We start from the raw sequence: 16082 nt of genomic DNA, 5'->3' as shown, positions 1-16082 counted from the left end.
TGACAAGCCAACAAAGAAAAGACCAGCACATGCTTAAGAGAGTCATCAAGCTGACGTAGAACCTCCATGCTTGCAGAAGTGAACACATTTAAATGCCTTGCTGGATCAAGGCAAACTCACACTTTGCAGGATTAAGCCCCAAAAGAATAAGAAGTCTGGAAAGAAGAATCAAATCCAGGCCTCCCATATAGTATAAAAGAGCATTAACTGGCACAGGGTTGGCCTATATTCAGTCAAACTGTAATTGGTTTGAGCCAAAGCAGGCTCAAAAAGGTCTTTGAACGTGAGGAGCTCCAAAGACATTTTGCTTAGTGGTTCAGAATCCAAGAGGTGAGGAGTCAGCAGGCAGAGCAGACTATAAAACTCAAGTATCTCTCATCCTCATTCCTATATATTAGTCCTCCAACCACTTAATTTTAATGAAAGTACCAAAATCCTAGTTCTGCAGAGCCAAAGAACCAAATAACTTCAGACAAAACAAGAGTTAGAAAGTTTTTGTTTGGTTTTGAGGTGTTGCAGTATCTGGCTAAATACAATTTGCAAGAACATCCTAAGTATTCAAATGACTCATCAAAATCCACATGAAACAATCGGAGCAAAGAATCTGTAGTTATGGCTGGAGAGTGAGAGCTGCTTTTATTTTTACTAACCCAGAAAAACTCCTTCCACATTCTGCTCTCCTTCTCAGCCTGGATGGAAACAGAGCTCTTTGTCAGGGTTAGCTTAGCCAGCAAGCAGCCTCTCTCATGCTGGCAGCTGCTTTTATACATAGCAGGGAGACTGAAGAGGCAGAGCAAAGCTTAGCATTATCGGCTCAAGCCGAGGACTTTAAAAGGAATAAAGTCTTTTTCCACTTTGCATATCACAACAACTCAAACAACTTCCCAGTGTAATGAAGTATGCCCTTTTCCCCTTCCATCCTGCCCCCACAATGAAGCAGTATCTTTGCTACGTTTTCTAACTGGCAGAAACTCAAGCCTGGACTCACCAAACAGGATCAACGCAGATATACTCTGCATATAGCTGAGCTCCTCTCTTTTAAGTCATGATTTACTTGTATCTATGCATTTCTCCCACTCTTTCAAAACTACCTATAACTATAAGAAAATTGCCCTGATCATTGTAATTCCTGTATATCTAGAATAATGTTTTTAATTGTTCAGTCATTTAGTGTCAGCTGATGTCCCACATATTGCTGAAGGTATTGTGTGAGTGATATAAATAAAGTGGGTAAAATCAAAAGAGGTGTATAAAGTAACAGACCAGGCAGAAGTAATCCAAGTTTTTTTCAGCTCCTCCCGCCTGCACCACCACCACCCCCCCTCAGGAACCCCACAAACATTTCAATTTCCATGACTGAAGTCACAGTTGGAACCAGTGGCACTGGGATGGAACAATACCAGAGAGCTCAGCAAAGCAAGGGGCAGCAAGTATCTAAAATTTTTCAGTTAGAACAAGAGAGACCCTCTCACCAGATACCCAAGCACTGTCAACAGAAAGTCTTAGATGAATTCAATAAATACAGAATTCATACAAGTTTTAGTACAACAGAAGTCAACCAAGAGCAGAAGACCAGCACAGTGCCTCTGATTTAACAAAGGCAAGCAGAAATTGGGTGGATAAATCCATAAGGACCTTCTGGGCCATTTCACCCCAATTTCCCTTTCATGTCATCTATTTTACCTGAGAAGAGTAGAATAAGTATTCCAAGCAGGGAGGCAGATGCACACAAGGCTCCTCTTAACTCCAAAATTAGATTATTAAGAAGACTATTTTAAACATGGTTTTATCAAGTTTACTACACTGTTTTCTCATAGTCAGTACTTATATAGTGCAAAACTCCTACCAGCTTTCTTTGCTAACCCTAGTCCTTAAAGCTTTCTTTGTTCTAGTAAAATAATTTTCTAATGAACTTAAATACCCAAAGAAAATGCATGATCCAGGACAGGTCTGACACAGGACTAGCTTTTTGCTGCCATTTCATAGTGCAAAGTAAAATTGACTTTACCACTTAAAATGATCTTAAAAAGTTTTAAGCTTTCAGTCTCCCATTTTCTGATCACACTTACACAGAGCTTCAACTTCTCTCTGCCTCGAAACATCAGCAAAGCAAAAATTATAACCATTGTTTTGTGCCAAGCTGCTCAGTTTAGATGCTTGCTGTGCTCTCATTGATACTTTCCCACAGGTGCTCCAGGCAGTGCAGAATGAAGATGGTGAAGTAATTGCTACCATCCTTTTGCTTTTAGTTGTTGTCACTGACCAGTTCAAAAGAATTAGAAGTACAAAGCACGATCTCCCATGGCTGACAGAGGAAGAAGAGCTACAGAAATAAATGTGACAACAAAGCAAGAGGGAAGAAAAATTAGACAGCAGTGCAGAGGAAAAGGTTAGATGCAGATAAGCAAGGGCCACTTAACAGACTAGAGTCTGTCCTCTCTCCCTCCAGTTCTGGTATCATTCCTGCAGAACAGCATTTTGTTTATCAGAGCAGAGTAAATGGAGGGAGACAGAAATAGCAGAATTGAAGGAAACAAACCAAGCTTTTTTTTTTTTTTTCCCAGACAAAAAGGGATGGGAAGAACTAAAGAAAAATAAAAATTGAAAGAAAAAAGTAGATTGGTATGATTTGCGTTATATTCAACCTCTTCTGTACTGTACAGCAGTGTTAAAAAACCCTACCACCACCACCCATGCACACACATACCAATACATATACAAGCCAATACACATTGCTGTTAGGAGTTGAGCTGTTGCATACTTAATATTTACTGAACAGGTATTTCTCAATTCAAATTCAAACCCCACAAGTGCCATACCTAAAGCTTATGTAGCCCTCAATATCTACAACTTGAACATAAAAATGACAGTTTCAGATGCAGATATCTTGCTATTAAAAAAAAACCCTGAACAATTACATATGCATTAAACAAACCTATACCATTTATTGCCTTAATCCTTTATGTGCCAAAACACACACACACAAAAAAAATTAAAAAACAAACAAACAAAAAAACCCAGACACGAACCCACCTTACTATGCATTATTAAAATGCCAAGCACAGTAGGTTGTTAATTTTTCACTTGAAGTAACTGCATAACTTGGTTGGGGAATTATTCAGTTCTAAAAACTCTGTAGCCATTTCATTTCACCTTTCATTTTCTATCATCCACAAGTCAGAATCATATATGCAGTTTAATGAAAAATAAAGTGCACAAGTCCTTGAATCCCAGATACAGATGGGATGTGCTGTGAGTGATTTTTGTCACCATAACTGATAAACAAGTAAAAAAAACAAAATAAAAATCTAAATATACATAGACATTTTATCATACTGAAAACAAAATTTCTTCTTTCTGTAAGCCCAAGACGTATTTTCAATCTTTTTATCACATGCCCATGCTATGCATCATGAAGACAGATGCTGATAGATGAATGGCAATAGAATGGTGATAGATTAAAAACAGTGACACCCAGAAGTACAAGAAGCTTTAAAGAGTACTTTGAGTATAAACATAAGTGTTTAAGCAAGAAAATAATCTATATCCCAGCAGACAAGCACTGCACATTCCCCACAGACAGATTCTTTATCCGTGAACACCCTCTTGATATTAACTCTGCAGGAGTCAGGACTGGGGAAGGATGCTGAGTCAAACTTGTGGTAAGTAAAAAATTTAACCACAGTAGATGTGCACTTCACTGTCCTGACTCACACAGAAGAGGGCTTTCAAAACTTCTTAACACATAGGCCTGTAATTGATGCTTGTTTAAACAGTCTAGGAGATGGGAAATGTGCATACTGATCTCCTGTAAAAAGGGGGTGATTGGAAGATCATAGATCGGGTTACTCTTTGTATAAAATGCTAAACATCCACCTGGGCAGCAATTTGGAGGCACAGAAGTTGTCACCTGGCCACCTGCACAAATAACATCCTATCCTTACATGCTCTGCTCAGTCTGTGAGCGTGCTGAGAGAAGGGAAGACTGTGACATCATCTCACTCCTGACTTAGGTAAGTGGGAATCCCACTCACAGGGATCAGTTGTTCCAGCTAATCCCCCATAGGTAATTTTAAAACAGTTATTCTAGATCATGAGATACTTACTGCTTTTGTATGCCACTACAGCACTCTTTATTAAGAGGCTCAAGAAAGAAGGTATACCACGCAGTTTAATAAAAAAAAAAAAAAAAAAAAAAAAAAAAGATGTAGAAGAAAGATCACACAACACACACACTCTGTAGTTTGATAGAACAGGGGGTTTGGGGGGCTACATCCTCCTCCAGAAGTATCCAGCACTGAGTTTGTCTCAATTAGATTCAAAGCCCACATTGTTTCAGAACACTTAAGAACTTTTTTAGAAGCTAACAACATGGTAAATGACACATGCTGACAGAGCACATACAAGCTCAGTTGTCGTATTATCAGTAACATGCTAGTCAATACATTCTGAAAAAGAAGAACACGTAGTTTTAAAAATGGAGAACAGATGCACTTACATGACCTCCCCAGTTTGCATTTTAGAAGACACAGATATAAGATACACTCCCCTATACAAGTTCAGGCAATTTTCTGGACTACATGTTTGTAAGATAACCATGCAAACAAAAAATTTCCATTGTAAGAGAAAAAATAAAGCATTTATAAAAGAGGATCAGTGACTCTGCTCAGGATTTGTCAGGTTATTTGTTGCTGTTTGGTTTTTTTCCCTGCCCTTCTAGTTTCAGGAAAGTCAGAAATTCTGAACAGGGTCATTCATGATACTGATTCAGCTGCTGCCTTGCCTTTGAAAAGTGCCATACCAGTTTTTCTTGTTTCTTTTCAGAAAGCAATATAATGGGACAATAGCTTCATCTCCCAAATTAACTACTGTTGGGCATCCAGCTCTAGGCAATTGGCTTACTCTGTGTAAGCACTTCATTACTACCCTCCTCCTTGTTTATATTTCTCAAAATGTAGCATATTATTCTCTTCAACTGTAGCAGTTTTCCACATGTTCATTCATCTTAGTTTGTCTCACTGGATTTCTTCAACTGTGTCTCATTAAACAGACTGAATTTTTCTTTCCAGCTGCATGCTAGGTTGACTGACTTTCAGTGAAATTAAGGTAGATTTACTCCAATGAAAGGAAAACAGAATCCAATCACACAGCCTTAAGATTTAAGAGACAACAAAGCTTTCTAAGCTATGAATTTTAATACTCGAAGATTAGCAATTCATCTTAATCTCAATTCCATCCTTCTAGGACAAAACAGTTATTTAGAGAGTTCCTGATACGGTTTTTATTAAAAGCATAGCTCCAAAAGACGGTAAGAGTTCATAATTCCCAAGAGAACAAGGTCCTGTCCCTTGTCCCCCATCCCTAGCACATTTATTTTGTGCTTCCCATTCTGTTCATGAAGCAAGTCAGTTTAACAACAGCTCTAACAAGAGTCAGAACAGAAGGGAGTAAGTCCACATCACTGCAAACTGGGAATGGAGGCAGAAGCTGAGGGCAGAGGGGAGCAGGCAGCGTTGTACAGCTTCCATCTTTGACAGACTATATCAGCTTTGCTGCTCCTGGAATTACTCCCTGATTTTTATTACCACAGATGTATATTTAGAGCCAACAGGTCAAATTCTGATTTACAGCCAATTGCTTGTTACAGAGCCAGTAATCAACGATACGTTAGTTCTGTAATAACGTTACAAGAAATCAAATTTATTAGCAGTAAACATTTCAAAATGTTCAAAATGTCGGAAGACACTGGATCCCCAGTTTCACCTTATTCCAAACTGAAAAATGCAAGATAAATATTCCCTGGCCTGACAATCACTGTGCCCCTGGTAAGGGACACAAGCTGGTAAAGGATATGTACAGAAACATAATATAAAACGCTAGCAGAAGTGAACAAAAGTTCATTAGATATACTGAACATGTTCACTAGTCAAAACATTCCCAGAAATTAATCTCTTTTTGCAAATAAATTAATAGACATTCCTTATTTTCTTAAAATAAACTCTTCATATCCTTTCCTCCTCTGGAACTAAAAGAATTCTGGTTTCTCAAAGATTGCTTTTCTGTTTCATTTCTCCAAATCCTTATTTGGCCAATGGCAATTCCAAGCCGAACATGACCCTTGAAGGCCAGGAGATTCCTTTGCATCTTATCCACGCCAGCAACCAAAAGTAAGACTGTGCCTCTCCCTACCTGGCCACAAAGAAAAGTAATAGAGGATACTGCAACTTTGTCATCTGTTCTATCCCACCCTCAAAGATCTTTGGTAGGGAGGGAACCGATTACAGAATATATCCACCATGACTCCAGTAAAAAGACAGTAAGTTCCCACCTTAAAACACACTTTGCTATGCAGCTGACACAGTTTTGAAAGGGAAAACAGACTGATAATGTTACAACCTTAAAATAAGGAGAGAAGCAGAAAAGTAAGCTGTTCCTCTCCAGCAAAATACTTTTTTGAACTGCTCTTGGGATGACACCTACCATTACTTCCTTAATCACTGCAAAATAGTTTCTGTCTTGCTATTCATGAGTAGCAAAAAGTTAAGCTGAAGTTTCTAAGCTGCTTTCAGAAGAGAAGTATTTCAATTACTTTGGCTTTTCCCTATGTTATGCCCTTCGTAGGGCCTAGAACTGAAAGATTTCTTTGGTTATCAAGTCCCCCTCATCTGCTATCATAATTTATAATACTTCATAAACTGATCAAGCTCCAGCTTTTTAATGTTCTCTTACATTCACTGAAGATACTATGACATTTCCAAAGCAGTGAAATATCAGTCTACCCATTTTTTTCCAGTATTGTATTGTAGCCTACTTATTCACTAGAATCACCCACAGAATCACATAACTGTCAGAGTGGTTTATGAGTCTGGTTTTTAAATGAGAAGATAAGTAATTAGATCTTTAAAGACTGTACAGTAAAGATAAATTTTAAAGTTACTAAATTCACATTTAAAAGCTTCATTACCACAGCATCTTCAAAAAAATCTCATTTTTTCAGTTGCAGCTGGTTGCTTAACAGTATACCTAAAGAATTACTTCATGAGACTAAAATGAAGGCTCCTCTCCAGAACACGTTACAACACTAACACTCTGCTGCTGGTGTGTAGAAAGTGTATTTTGCATAGGCCACTTGAGAATCTACAACATTTTACAGATTGGTAACATATTTCAGCACACAGGGAGAACAAACTCTCAACTCAAGCAAAGCTCATTAGGACTGAAAAACAACCAGCAAAACTAGGAATGATTAAACATCGACATCCTGAGATAGAGTCATGGGGTTGGATTTTTTTAATAATGTCATTATACGTCTTCTCAGTATAACTGGGTAGCCATTAAGTGTGAAGAACAGCTATGAAGTGAGAGAAATGCTACTGAAGAAAATCAATATTAAGTGGTACTTACTAAGTTATTTTCTAGTTTCCCTTTTATATCTGAAGGATCCCAAACAGCTTTAGAAAGCAATCCGATTCTAATTGTACAGTGATTAAACTGACAAACACCAACTGTTCTGCACTGAAACAAAATATTTCTACATTTCTTGCATCAGTTCAGATGTTGCTAAAGTAAATCCCAGAGTAGTACCAATCAAGTCAACAGGTTACAGTTATTTTACCTATGAGAACACAGACTTTGGGTCAATGTTTCAATATTGTATCAGGTAAGCCTTCTTCCATTACCAAAAGATTCAATCAAAAAAGACATCTGCATATTGTCACATACTGCCTCTGTGTCACAGCTAGAATGCAGTGAGACTTTCCCTGACTCTTGATTATGATGTTCCTACTAGAAGAGAGGCAAAACCCCCATGTGTTTCATAAAAAGAGTTTCTGTGCAAATTTTTTAAAAAAAAGCTTCAAAACCTGGGACTGAAGTAGTCAGCTACACACCGTTGCACTTCACTGGTAGGAAGAGGAAGCTTTCAAATTGAATGGACATAAAAAGAATATTACCATAAATCATTATGCAAACTACATGCTAGCAACCAATGCCCTTCAGGAATGTATCATACTTATCTAATCACTTCCACCTTCTCTTGGTTAAGATAAGCTACAGTTCATTTTAGTTAATAGAGCTACAAAAGTAGGATGAAAGAAGTATTCTGCTTAGCTTGCGTTTTGTAAACTTGAAGAAGTAGGTGGCAATGGAATCAATTTATTTACTACCGAGTCAATTTCTTCACTTTGAACCTCAATCACTGCCAGCAAATCTCATTAATCTAATCTGGGCAGTGAAAACGTTCCTCTGAAATTCCTTCCCAATAATAATGTTATACTTACAGTGTCTAAAACTTTGTTTTAAAAGACTTCCAACAAAAATAATATTCAATGTAAATTTTACAACATTCAACTTAATATGAAACTAAGGCCATAAACACTGTTTTAAAAAGCCCAACACTTGAAGTGACAGATTGCTTTTTCATTAATCCAATTCTGTTTCTAGCAAACCAAAGTTTAAAAAATTTTCTCCAGAATCCAGGGAGATAAAGGACAATGTACATTCATAGTCCTGAAACTTCAACTAAAGCAGAGACACAGAGACCTTTAAAAAAAAATTAAAGGTGTGTATGATACATGATTTAAACTACAACTTTGATCCTACATTCTCCTCTCTTTAGATATTTCCTTTCCCGATCTCTTTTCCTGCACAAGTGTTAATTTGTGACAAATTATGGAACTCATTGTCTCAGGCCACAGCAGGTACCAAATGTATACATGATTAAAAGCAAGTAGGCCAATTCATGAAAGAAAAAGAACACCAAACTTACAGAACAGAAAGACAATTAAATAAGCCTGTGGACTGAACATGGCCAGAGATACTGCCACAGGCTTGGACTATGCACATATTTTGCCCTATGCAGCTGCCACTGCAAAACACCACTCTGCTTACTTGATCTTTGACCCCGGCCAGCACAGATGCTCTTAAGCTCTCATTTCAGTTGCAGGTGTCAGCACAGCCAGTAGGATGGAACCCAAATCCAACCAACAGGAAAATGTGCTGAATGTCATGTGAGGCCCCCTCTGGTTTTAAATCAAAACAGCATTTCTAAGACATGGCCACCAGGAACCTCAGCTTCTGTGCTTGGGCTGCACAACCTCCACTTGGCTCTTGACCCCTTCTCTCAACGACCATAAACCCATCAATTCCTGCTGTAAGGACAGTTCAACTTGAAAACCCTCACTGATCTCCACTGCTCCATATACAACAAATGAATCAAATGTTGTTATTTCCATTGCTTGTCTCATAAACGAGAAGCTTCTCTGGCAACAGCTACAGAAAGGTTTCTCTGGTGTTTTTCTGTTCAGTGCAACAAATTCGAGGACTGCAGAAACAAAAATCAAAATCTAATGAAGGAGTTCTCATTTAGCCTTCCAATTCAATCAATTCTTGCAGGCCTATATATTAACAGTATATCTTACTCCTCTCATTTACTCCAAGTTTATATCTTGAAAGAGTAATGCACACTTTAAAACAATTTAATGAATCCACAGTTGGAAAAATTGTTAGCTTTACCTGAAAACTCTCTTTGTTTTGAAAAACATTGGGATGTAAAGAACAATGATACAGGGGAACACGTTCTGTCAATGAGAATTTGATACTTAGATTTGTTCTGCAGTTTTATTTTGTATTAGCATGACTTTATAAGTTTGCTTCCATCACAGTGGTGGTTCTTCCTCCAAAATAAACATAAAATCACTATGCTGATAATGCTAACTTTTGTTACGAAAAACATAAGCATTTCTATTTTTCTGGTTTGGTTGTTTTGGTTTTTTTAAGACTATCATAAAATCTCTTAATTTCTAACACTGAACTTACTAAATCTGCTTTATTCAGAGTAGTCACAAATTCCCTTAGGTTTTATAGGGCTGCTATCAAGCACAATTTACACTAATGTAGTACTAGGGTGAAGCCAGTTCTGGAAAGAGAGCTACTGACTATTTTTATTTCGGTGGAACCAAAGTTGAGAAAAAACAGCTGTCACTATTATCAGAAAACTAGTCTCTACTTTTCTATTTCACCATGTCAGTGACCTCTCCTATCTACCATTACACACTGCTAACCTTCCCTGCACTGTGTTTAATTCTTCAGGGCAAAAATATGCACTTATTTAGACTCAAGACATAAGCAATGACAAATAAGTCAAGATGGTTGGACAAAACATTCTTTATGACATACCTTGAAACTTTGCAATGAATAACCCACATTATGTGATAGATACACAAGTTCGTTCTTTGTTTGTCTTAGATGAAAAGAGCAAGCGCCTTATGCATTACTAAAGCAATGTATACACCTTTATACTTCTCCAAACTGCCAAACAGATGTGTCCTTTATGGACCTCTCCCTCAGCATCATAGTGAGAGCAAATTCATATGCTAGTATACAGTAATGAAAGATTAGAAATAAGAACTATTTAAATTATTTATAGAACATCACTGTCTCCTAAAGAAGGCCATGCCAAGTAGCCTGCAAATGGCCCAAGAAATCCTATGAAAGAGTAAAATCTAAAACATTTTCTACTGGAAACAGTTTAGATTTTAGAATATAACAGAGCTTAGAATACAACAGAGCTTAGATTTTAGCCTTTCAATCCTATTCTTTTTCTAACATTAATACTAACATTTTGTGAAGCTCAAGGCAGTTTAAACACTACCTACATCAATAGAATGGGATCTTCCTCTATAATATTAATTTCAGATAACTGATAGTAACAAAGTATTTACCGAGTTGTTCCTAAGATCAAACTCACTGCTGAAAGATGTTTCTCTCCCCACAAGTCTGCACAATTTTTACCTTTTTTTAAAAAAAAAAAAAAAAAAAAATCAGAATAAACTCAAAACCCTACAAACCTTCCATCAGAAAAAAAAAAAAAAACAACAAACCAACACACCAAAAAAACCAAACCAAACCAAAAAAACCCCAAAACAAAACCAGGAAGAACACAACTGAAAAGAAGCATGATCAAAAGTTCCTGTGCATTTTTCTGTTTTGTATCTTTTTTCATTCTGAAATTCCAACCTGATTCTAGGAAAGCTTTCCTTAGAAAAGTTTAACTGAAAACAAAAATATATGGGAACATATTTATTTCAAATGCATTAATATTTTCTGATAATATTTTTTATCATCTTTAGCCCCAACTGGTATTAAAGCCTTAATCACAGATAAACTTAATAAACTTAAACTAGATACTCAAGCCCTTATGTTAAGAAATTTGGGGTTCTTTTCCATTACTATTGTTAGCTAAACCAAGGGGAACTCAAACATACTAGTATAATTGATGTCTTGAACTAACATGGAATAGGGACTAGTGGGAACTAGAGGAAGACTTCACATCACTGTGTTAGTTCATGTCACTTCCCACCACTGATGACTGTATTACCTTTCCCTTAGCATAACTAGATTCTATGTCAGGGACAGAAGAAACTACTAACTGAAAGCTGTACAACAAAGTTACAGAATGAGACTGTAGTTTAAACTAACAGTTGTTCCTTGTTTTCTATCAGGAGAAAGAAATAGACTTTAGATATTAAACTCTAACACTACAAACCATCTGAAGAACAACTTACCTACAGCAGCTGATTGAGAAATAACCACTTTGGCAATCAAAGCTGGTTCCACCCAGGCACAGAACCATGGATTACCTGTAGCTCAGTACATGCAAAAGCTGATACTCATTCCATCTTGGATATAGTGCCATCTGTCTCAGGAACCGGTAGTTCTTCTGGACAAACACCCTGCTAGCTGAGCTTCTAGACGAGGCTTGACATTCAGAAGTATTTTAATAATTTGCATTTAATAAAACAGGTTTACAACACTGTCAGAGCTGTCAATTAATTCCTTCAGACAGTGGAAACAACAACATATTAAATACTTAACTTGTCAAGCATCAGTGTATCTCCAGCCCCTCAGTTTCCTAAAGACACTTTGATGTGGTACTTTGGGAACTTGTACAATATATTACAGAGAAACCTGACACCTCCCTAACCATTACAGAGCAGCACAGGTTAGTATGGGAATATCTTCACTTCCAACTCAACAAAACAGAAGTCTCCCATTCACAGGCCAGCATCAAGAACTGCAACAGACTGCATCAAGAAAGAGGCAGAAGAATGAATATGTAGCATTACAGGAGGGGATAAGACCAGACACATGCTACATGAAATGCTGCTGAATGATGGTGTTAATTTTCATAAAGCAAGTGTTTGGAGTTTTAAAAATAACAAACAAGGTGCAGGAGTGTACCAGATAGCTAATATTTAGTTAACATCAACCAGCTATTTGTATTTTTTCTAATCAGTTTCAAAGAAAACCTGTGTATATAAAAAAAACAGGAACTAGCAATTATTTTAATCATTTCGTATTTGTTCCCCTTTTTAATGGTATTTGACTGGTATGAATGGCCTACGTGATGTAACCAACACAACTCTGGAAACCAAACATATTGTCAGATTTCAAGCCTGTCTGAACTAATCCCAGTCTCATTTCACACCCACACACCAGGCTCCCTCCTACTAGCTAGCTTGGACTTCTCTTATGCACACAACTTCCTTATGTCAATCTTGCAATTAACATCCACATCTCCTCCCCAAATAATGCCAACTCTTCTATGAAACATTCAAGCTATGAAGACCACACCCCCCCTCTATGCTCTTTCATCAGCCTCTTTTGCAACCTGAGAATAAGCTTCTCTTGGGAAGGCAACTCATAAGTGTTCAGTCCTTTTCACCTTGTAGAACAGTTTATCTAATAAAAAAAAGGCACACAGATGACATTGCATCAAGAACCAAATGATACTCATGCTTGTAGATCAGGTCAGGGAAGAGATTTATCTGAATTTTCATCTGTCAGCTGACTGGTTTCACTGCAGAGTAAGATGAGGTGAGATGATCCAATGACAAACCAAAGTCTAGGAGCTAAAAGGATTAAAAAAGGATTTCTAGTTTCTGTGCTCATTTTTTTAGCACAGATAGGGAAGATGAGTCTTTCCTCCTTCACGTCTTTCTGTATCCTACAGTTAAGAGTTAGAGGAAAAAATGAAAATGTACATTCTTCATACGACAGGCTTTTCAACTATTTCATATCCAATACTCCAAACGACACGGAGATATTCTGAAACAAATAAAGAGGAGTCTTGTCAACTCAAGAAAATCCTGGTGTACAATCTGTTGGGGTCCTCATCGGTGTGCCACTGGTACTGGCACTGGTATCACTGACTTATAGGGTATGTAGGTCACATAGTATTGTTCTCCAGAAGTTACAGGACAATAAGAGACAGCTAAAGTTCATTTGATAATTGCCATATATTCAATTCACATGTAAGCAATTACTGTGGTTGCCACAGGAATATTATGCATCTGTCATCCTCTGTGGAGTATACTGTATATATGAACACAGAGAACTGAAACACCAACATTGAAAGGATGCTCCACAGCCCACATTATCTAAACACAGCTCAGTGCTACAGAGCCTCTAATTGACATTCGAAATAAGTCTGAAGTCTTAAACCCACTTTTTAGAAGACAGTTGTCCATACTGTAATAACCGATCATGAAACTCAGCATTCCAAATAGAGAGGTCATGGTTCAACAGACTTGTATTATGAATTACCTGTTACACACACACACACACACACACTCTTACTTTACCTGTAGTTAAAGCATGTCAACAGGTCAGCAAGGAAAAAATTGCTCTGGCAGCTGTTCCATTTGGTGGACAATCTAGATCTAAAGTTTCTTCAGCTGACACCTTTCAGCAGCATTCAGCTTTCCACTACAGACAAGGAAAGACAGAGAAAGGAGGAAAGAAAAATTTTCATTCTCTATTAATAAAATGTAACTGCCCAATACGTGAATGAAATTTGGCAGCTTAATAACTGGGGGAAAGAAAACCAAACTTAAAGAGATTATGATAAAATCTCAAGTATACTAGAGAAGCAGTAACAAAATGTATTCCACAGCATGTCAGGTCCACACAGACAAGATCAGTGCTTTCAGGCCTTCCACCACTACCTTCGGGAAAAACCCTTGAAAACACAAAGGCCATCATCAGCTACGAGCTCACACCACTGTAGAAGCAATACACATTTCCCTTCCTTGCTGCCTTCTGTTCACTGCTATGACCCAAAAACATTTGCATCCATGCTGCACTTCAAAAACACTTGTGCACCACACACCAAGTATGTTTGGGAAAATTAAGAAACTGTTCTGGCTAAAAAGTAACCACTGGGGGAAAAAACTAAGTAATAAAACGCAAAAGCAGAAAAAAGTAGTGTGACACTGAATGCTAAAGCTGGCTACGCTGCCAGAAAGCTGATGTCAAAACGCACTTTTCAGACAGGAAATGCATCATCTTCTTAAACAGGCTAAATGCAAAGGTAAAGGAGAAATCCACACCTTTCCTTCAACATCAGAGTCATTTATAACAAATTTATATTTGACATGTAACAAGGCCACACGCATACAAAAAAATGCAAGTATGAAAAGGGTGTCTATTCATTTACACAGTGCTTAGCATTCAAAATTGATTTTACAGACATCCTGCTAACCTGTCTGGCAGAAATTCCTCCAGACTACACAAATTAATTCAAAATAGAGAGGCTGTCAGATTTTCTAAGCAAGGAGGTAAAATTCTAAAACAGTTTTCAACATGCTGAAAGGAATCATGAAAAAGTTAAAAAGGGAGAAAATAGTTATTTTGCATAAACATAATTTCTGGCCAAGAAGTCATAGTTTAAACCAGATTCTTAAATAGCTTTCCCATCAAAGTAGTATGAACAAAAACACCCCAAAACTAAGAGCTTATGGGAAGACACTATCGGTTTACAGATCACACATACAACATGGTTTCAGTACAGGCTAGAGTAGATGATCCAAGAGACCCCTTGCCAGCTTATGCTCCTGAACTTTAGGGATGATTATATCAGGTCCCTCCACAGAGGTGAAATCTTGTAACAGTCTTTTAGCATCATTTTTCCCCTCTATTAAAATAAAGAGGTAGTCCTAAAAACCAGTCATTTTCTCACATGAAATGATACCAGGGTGAATCTCTCTATCCTCCAGATCATCTTTAAAACACTTCCTGACATTGCCTTTAACATAATCCTACTCCAGCCTGTGCCTCTAAATAACAGAAAACAAAATATATACCTAACACCAACATGGAACTAGATTAATCCAGAAAATATTATCAGTTAAGGGTTGGGGGGGTTTTGTTAAAGTACCCTTTAAAGAGTATGTGTGAATTTTTTTTCTAAATTCGACATGAGGAAAAAAGTTTGTTGTTTTTTTTTTTCTTTGACCCCAGTTCAGAAAGGTATTACTTTGCATAGCTCACTAGAAACAGAAATTCTTAAGAGACTCAACTTCTCCGCATGCATTTATCTGCTGACATTCTGTATGGCCTTTGTTACTACTAGCTGGCTTCCACAACCTGAGGATGTGTGTAGCATCACTGAAATAGTAAAATATGGTTCACAAAATGCTAGTGCACTGAACCATGATATGTTTAATATATTTTCCTATTAGTTAAAATAATTCTGAGTGGGGGCTCTAAAGGAAAGAGGTTTTTCCATAATTAGTAATTAACACTAACTCCCCTCCTGTCTGCTTCATACATCCATTATGTCTGGTCATAGAAATAACCTTATAAGTTTGATTTGTTAAATACAGTCTTTCTGGTTTTGTTTTGCTGTATCACTTATCTTCGTAAATTTATAAGTGGAGCCTATAATTGTGTTCTTGACCAAGCTGTCTTTTAGCTTAAATAATTATTTTCTCCCTTGGATTTATCTTCTTTAATTTGCATCATAGCTTAAAAACTACTGTCATACACATAATCAAAAAGGTATAGTCTAAATGAAGTCCTCATGACTGAGGTTTACAAGCTGATCAACCCAGCATTTTTCTTTCCTTTTCACTACATATGCAATAGTCCATCACAGGGAACAGAAAATAAGGGGCGGGGGGGTGGAATAAATAGCCCCTGCCCATAGTCAGAAGTAAAGTCTAGCACAGAAGGTAACCCCAAGTCTCTCTAAAAATCATTGCTTCCAGCAGATGTGGGAAAGGCGTATTCAAGAAGCACCC

The 16082-nt window shown here is 37.3% G+C and overlaps 1 protein-coding gene across 1 annotated transcript in view; it reads right to left on the bottom strand.

Annotated features, from left to right (window-relative positions):
- Positions 1-16082, bottom strand: part of FHIP1A (FHF complex subunit HOOK interacting protein 1A) — a 100363-nt gene that overhangs the window by 71812 nt on the left and 12469 nt on the right. Inside the window, exon 4 of the mRNA XM_074905619.1 lies at positions 13644-13767. The gene's annotated coding sequence lies outside the window, so the exon portion shown is untranslated. The remainder of the gene's footprint in view (positions 1-13643; positions 13768-16082) is intronic.

This window comes from Athene noctua, chromosome 4 (genome assembly GCF_965140245.1).
Source record: "Athene noctua chromosome 4, bAthNoc1.hap1.1, whole genome shotgun sequence".
NCBI classification, from domain to species: domain Eukaryota; kingdom Metazoa; phylum Chordata; class Aves; order Strigiformes; family Strigidae; genus Athene; species Athene noctua.
The sequence above is the reverse complement of the archived record's forward strand: the minus strand, read 5'-3'. Positions and strand labels throughout refer to the sequence as shown.